The sequence below is a fragment of the Hemibagrus wyckioides genome, linkage group LG24 (genome assembly GCF_019097595.1).
Source record: "Hemibagrus wyckioides isolate EC202008001 linkage group LG24, SWU_Hwy_1.0, whole genome shotgun sequence".
Lineage (NCBI taxonomy): Eukaryota > Metazoa > Chordata > Actinopteri > Siluriformes > Bagridae > Hemibagrus > Hemibagrus wyckioides.
The window spans coordinates 11,166,186-11,173,431 of NC_080733.1; positions in this window are offsets into that span (position 1 = coordinate 11,166,186).

Consider the following 7,246-nt stretch of genomic DNA (forward strand, 5'->3'; position numbering starts at 1 on the left):
GAGCATGTTATTGAGAGCTCCTCCTATGTAATGACCCTCTTTGTAGTGCTGCAGTTTTTCAGACAATATAACCCAAATGCCACGGCAGCGGACAACCCGCACGCTTTCCCTGCAGCCTGTATGTCGGCTGCTGTTTTCTCGCCTCTGTTTCAAGGCATAGAGTCACAGAGTCTCTGCACTGTCTTCATTAATGTAACACATCAGCAGTTTGAGATTTCACCATATCAGTGGTTTGGTGATGACGTGCTTGCATTTTCAAAGTTAGTCATTGTACTATAAAAATGTAATTTTTCAGTTATTTATCTTAAAGTAGGTTATTTAGTGGCTACTGTAAATTGTGTACTTTTGAGATATGGTCAGATTCTGTAGGTTTAAGGGGTTAAACAATTTGGAAAATTGTATATACAGTAACAAATGGTGAAGAGATGCAGGGTTCCTAGTTTAATCCTATGCTAGTTTCCTTCTGATTCACCAGTTTACTCCTACCTCCTACAAGGCATGCCTGTAGATGGATTGGCTTCGGTAAATTGCCCCTAGTTGTGAAGGATGTGTGAATGTGTACAAGGTGTCCTGAGATGGACTGGCATCTTACTCAGGGTGTAACCTGTCCTGTATCCAAGGGGTTGTTAGGGAGATGGTATATAAAATCATATACTCTGTTTAAAACCTATAATGCATTAATATTGCAAAAGGTAAATGCATTTTTGCTTAATCTATTGGGGACACAGTGGTTAATGCTAAGCATAATGTCTTGTACCTGGGTTTGCGAGCTTGATTCCCACCTCTGCCCTGTGTATGGCATATCCCCATGCTTCTGGCTACTCTGGTTTCTTCCCCCAGTCCAAAGACTTGCACTATAGCCTTTTTGGCACAGGGTGTGTAAGGGTTTGTGTGTGTGATTGTGCCCTGCGATTGGATGTCCAGGGTGTCCCCCACCATGTGCCACCGAGTGCCCAGGGATATGCTCCAGGCTCCACAAGACCCTGTGTAGGATAAAAGCTGCAGAAAATGGATCAATTAGCTTATCTTATTGCCATATTGTGTTTTTGAAGGTATTTGTTCTGGTAGTCATTGTTTGATAAGTAAAAGTATCTTTATACATTTTAGATCAGTAGGTTGTGAGATCACATCACAGAATGCCAGGCTGCCACTGCTGGGTCCTTGAGCAAGAACTTCAGCTTCTCCACTGTAAACTGCTTTCTATCAAGGGAGCAATTTTTTACGTATCTTAAAGCCACAACACAATTAAGCTGAATGACACTGATATCTTATATCTTGCATGATGGCAAATTTTCCATTCAGACACAGAATGCAGTGAGTGTGCACTTCACAGCTTGATGTTCTGCCAGTGTGTTTAACAACACTAATCTCCCAGGATCTGGTCCTCACTCTTGTAACTACACACCTTTACTATTACTTTTACTGAATTATTCATAGTAGCATAATAAGCCAGGTGATTGAACCTGTCCGCATTTAAAGATTGAAAACTTGACCACGTGCATCACTCTAAGGAAGAAAATACAGTTTGGTTTACTAGAGATGCCTTGCTTGGGTGTGTCTCTGCTGCTGCGAGGAGTCAGGATGTTTTGCCCTAGGGTAAGTGCCAGTCCAACTAGCTGATGTTTGCTCTCTGTGCTAAGGAGAGATGAGGATTCTTTGCTGCCTCAAATGGACGGCAGCACAGCATCAGTTATGATAAACTGAGCTTTACATTTTCCACACCCTGCAAGAAACAGCATAGCTTGTGTATCTTTGATGTAGCTAATGTAGCAGTATAAATAATATTCAATTGAAACTGCATCTTTTTGGGGAGTTTATCCAGCAAAAAAATTAATAAATAGTGCAGGACACACAAATGCATATACATACAATGTCAGATTTATTCTACCTACTAAGTATCTAAAGTATATAACCTTTTTTTTCGTTACTACCTCAAAGATCCATTGTAAGTAGTTAGTAAGTAGTCTATGTTGAGTTTTGCATGTTTTCCCCATGTCCATGTGGATTTCCTCTACGTTATCTGGTTTCCTTCTAACTCCAAACAACTCGCAAGTATGTGGACTGGACAGAGTACATTGCCCCGAGGTGTGAATGTGTGTATAATGGTGTCCTGTTTGGTACCCTGAATGGTGTCCCAGCCACTTGTATTCAAACATACCTGTGTACACTGTGAATTTTGGAGCTGAGGAAGAGTCATTTTATTGAAGGACTCACTGAAGTCACGTTATGGCACAAGAAATGAAGTTTATTAACTGACTCCATAAACACGATGCATCTTGTGACATGTACACAAGGACACACCACATCACACAGGGTTACTGTAGCTCTACATTGTTTCCGATTAGTCTTTAACAATTACCGTAGTACTTTATCAACTTATTTTCCCCAAAACATACCTTTAATACACCAAGTTTACTGACCATGGTTTAATAAATTATTAACACAATAAACACAGCTATATTAATTTGCTCTTGCGGGAAAAATATTTTACAAATATTATTGCAATTTAAGAATATTATTGCAATTTAAAACAAGATATTTAACTGTATTTGTGTGTATTATTATCTGTTGATCTGAGTTTAATATCATTACATTTGCTGCTTGGCTGATTGTTTCTTGTGTAATTATTCAAACGATTACTCAAGGCTGAAAAAAAGCATTTTATAATGTTATCTTAGAAAAAGTGCTTCTGTCTAGTACCCTAAAGTGTTAGGAAAGAGCTGTCGAAGAAACCTTTTTTCCCGGAGAGTGTATTTGTCTTGCGGTCATACCATGTGTATGTGACTGCATTAGAAGCTTGTTGTGAAGCTAACACTTGTATGATATTCCAGCAGTGTTTCTGTAGGAACTGGTTGACAAGTGTAATGTACATAAACCCTGACGCCATCTGCATGTCCTTCTTACTGTCTGCCTGTGAGTGTGGCAGAGAAATCAGAAACGTTTTACCAGGGTACAGCATGAGGTTGATCCCCACATGTAAGCAGAGTCAAGCACATCTGGAACACAGCAACATGCAGCCCTGGAAAAACACTCACACTTTGAAGACCATAAAGCAAAAAAGCAATGCAAAATGCCTGAAAAATCTGATGCACAGCTGAAGAGATAACAATATTGAAACTATGACACTGAGAAGGTTTTCTGCAGAAGAAAACTCTGAGAAGAGATTTTGTAAATTTCTCTTTTGCAGATTTAAAATGGTGCTTCAATTGGAGACATTATTTGCCACATTTGCCTTTCATCTACATTATTATCCTAGGTCATGGCTTCAGACAGTAGCTAGGTCAGAGTAGCAGCAGTTCCCCCTTGTTACACCACAGGGCAGCCCAACTTTAAATTATTACAGACTTAATAAATAATAAATATCCCCACTCCTGAGCTCCCAGTGTTCTGAGATCCCAGTGTGACCACTTCTTCTTTCCAGACCTGCCTGATCCATCCAGATGCTCTACCCCTGATTGGAGTCTTATCGCTTGGTGGTGCTCACTGCTGCTGGGGATAGATCCACATGGACAGCCTGTGACCCAGGGGACTGCTGTGGATAGAACCACTTGGAGATGCCGTCTCTGATCTGCTGTTGCATCAGTCAGCTTTCAGCAAAAAGGAATTAATGTTAAGTCTATAATGAACTCAGAAACTATACTGACCTATTAGTTTCTCAAGAGCTCTTGGTTGCTGTTGTAGAAAGGACATTATTTTCATTTACATTATTTACTATGGTTCCTCTCAAGGTTTCTTCCTCAAATCATCTCAGGGAGTTTTTCCTTGACCCTGTTACCTCAGGCCTGCCCATTAGGGATAAATAGTAACTTAACTTTAAACTTTAATTTTTTTTAATGTTTCTATACTTCTCTAAAGCTGCTTTGAGACAATGACCATTATTATTAAAAGTGCTATACAAATAAATTGAATTGAACTAAATTAAATAGTACATTTCAAATTAATAATGTGAATGCACTGAACCAAAACCCTTGAATTTATTGATTTAAAAAACATTTTTTAAGTCAATATAGAAGTCAGTGTCTCTGTTTTCCACTTGAACAGATCAGATTATATGCAAATGTAACGTTCTCCTTTACCTAATTAGGTGCAGGTACCCTTTAGTGTGCTGACCTGAAAGCAGGAGATTTTGACGTTGATCTTGACTGTTACAAAGCACTGACACTGAAAATTCATTCCATAAGATGTGAAATAAATATTTTCTTACATAAAACTTCATCATATCAACACTTACACACTTACACCTTCTGTTTATCTGAGCATCTGCCATACAAGTCCCTGAGAACTGATCATGTATTACAACGAAATGATAATACTTTACAGTGAGTGCATTAATAAAGCATCTATATAATCAGACTTTACTATTCAATGTGGCTATATCTATTAGATACAGTTAGAAGAAAAAGCCTTTATTTTTATCACATATACATTGTAGTACAGTGAAATTCTTTTTCATATATCCCAGCTTTGGAAGTTGAGGGGCCAGGGTGCAGGGTCAGCTGTGATGCAGTGCTCCTGGAGCAGACAGTATTAAGGGCCTTGCTCAGGGGCCCAACTGTGGCAGCTTGGCAGTGCTTGGGCTTCAGCTCCAACCTTCAAATCAACAACCCAGAGCCTCAACAACTTAAGCTACAAATGACTATCAGCATCACAATTATCAGATAGAGTGGCCAACACACCCAGTGAGAGCACTGAGTATCCCAGCTCGAGTGTATCCCAGTGGCATCTCTAAAACATGAACATGATTTCCACTGTTTTTTATGAATTGTTGGCATATTTAATTCAAACTATAATATCAAACCAAGCTATTAATTACAGTTATAACAAAGCAATTATTACATTTTTGGTCATACTTTGCTCCTAAATGAATACAAACTCTAACTTCAGCATTCACATATTGCATAATATATATATATATATAATATGTATATAATATACAGCTCTGGAAAACCACTGCAAAATATTCAGTTTTTTATGTTTATTTCTTACAGGTTCATGTATTGGTGAGATGAACAGTTTTGTTTCATTTTTTGTGAACTGTTGACAATATTTCTCCTAAATTCAAAATATAACTATTGTTATTTAGAGTGTATATTCAAAGGAAATGACAACACATCAAAATAACCCAAGATCATGTGGTATTTGCAGAGCTTTAATAACTCAAATAAAACAACATGCAAATAATTTGTAAACAAATTGTGTTAATGCTTTGGCTAAACAACATTAAGAAATGAGTATTTGGTGGAATAACCCCGATTTGCATGTGTTTTGGCTCCATGCTCTCCACCAGTTTTTCACATTGCTGTTGGGGAACTTTATACCACTCTCAAAAAAGCAAACAGCTCAGCTTTGCTTGATGGTTTGTGACCATCCATCTTCCTCTTGATGACATTCCAGAGGTTTTCTGGAGATTGGGCAGTGGTCTCTTATTTTTTTCCAGAGCTATATGTTTTCTTTTGAGTTGTTCCTTACTTAATTTGATATTTTAATTATACTTTGGCTTTGTGCTTCTTGATGGCTCAAATAAATCTTCATAAGCCAGTATTCATTTTTAATACTGTTTATTGGAAATTGTGCTAAATTACTAATTTAGTGCATCAGAGATCTTTCCATTCACACCCTTGTTGTGGTTAAGTAACCTAATTACTGAAGGCAGCTATCTGAAGGTTGTTCATGTCTGACTCCAGAGTTATATAGATGCAGTTCCTCCTGAGTGCAGATTTTTGTAGAACATGTTGCATAGCTCAGCTCCTTGGCCATCTTTGAAACACATTTCCTTTTACATGCTCCTCCTCTTCAATGCTTTCCTTGCTTCGAGTTCAGCACAGTTGTCTGGATATTCCAGCAGTGACTAATATTTTACTGGCATACCTCTGAAAAATCCTGTGAAAAAAGAATAGCAGCAGACGCCATTTTGATAAAGCTTGTTTCTCATTGCAAGCCTAGAAATGTACTACATATAGACTTAAATAGATGTCTGTATATAACAAAAAATATCCAGTGGTGTATTGCTACTCTAGCACTTTACTGCTAAGTAATTTATTGCTATGCAAGTGATAGATCATTAAGAGTTAACGATCTGGGGACACTGAGAAAGATAAAATACAAATATATGAAAATACATACATGAGAAATGTTTGTTTGCAATTTTAAAAATAAAATTATGCACAGCTAATGTCAGCTGCAACTTCATCTGATTTCAAGAATAGCCCAGAGAAAGTTGGAAAGTTCCTTTGTATGTGTGTGTGTGTGTGTGTGTCCTGCACATGCTGGGTTAGTAAGGTAGTTAGAAATGCCTAGTCCATGAACCTTCCCATACAATTAACCAATGAAACAGCTGGAGGGTTTTTACAGTACTCTGTAGTTCATTACAGCAGCTTAACAGTAGACATGGTGTTAGTGTTAGTGCATAATAACTGCAGGGGATACTTTTTCCCTACATGATTTAGGCCATAAATAGAGAACAGTGAAAACTGAATATGTCTTCTTTAACAAGTCAGTGAACCGTGAAAGGTATGCAATCTATGTAGTGCATATGACACTCGATCATGCAACGTCATCTCATGTGAAAACGATAAAGGTGGTTTTTATAGGGACATTTATTTAAGGGTCACCTAATGTGTTGAAAATGAATGTGCATGTGCAGCTGTACATAAATGAACAAAGGCCTGGAAATGTAGTTCACGTGAAATTTTGTGATAAGAAATAAAGCTGTCTTTAGCAGACATAGATTTTTAAACCTGTTACTTTGGATTTGTATATCACTGATTGGTCAATGATATTGTAGATGCAAATGGAAAGTTGAGTAGTAACCCAGGCAAATGCTTATTGTGAGTTCCTACAGCTCCACATTGCACAGAGTGTCACTGGTGGAGCTTAGCGGTGGACATGTCTGGTCCTGTGGCCTGCTTGGAGCTGTGCTGAGACTCAGAGCTGAAACTGGATCTCTTTCACCTGCCTTTAGTGTTTAAAGCACACCTCTTTAGCTGTATGACCTAAACCTATAGGTGAAGTAGTAACCCCAGTCCAGTGCTCGGTGACCTCCTGGAGAATTTACTTTTTTAATCAGCTCAAAACACACCTGAGCCAGGGGAAAAGCTTAAGTGTATTAGGAAATGAAAGTTAAGAAAAATGTGAACTGGGGGTTCCCCAGGAATTACAGTACAAAGATATTTGCACAAGAAGAAGCATTTGATATGAAGCTGTGAGGGTCTGGGGACAGAGGATACTGAAAACACGCTAAATTAGG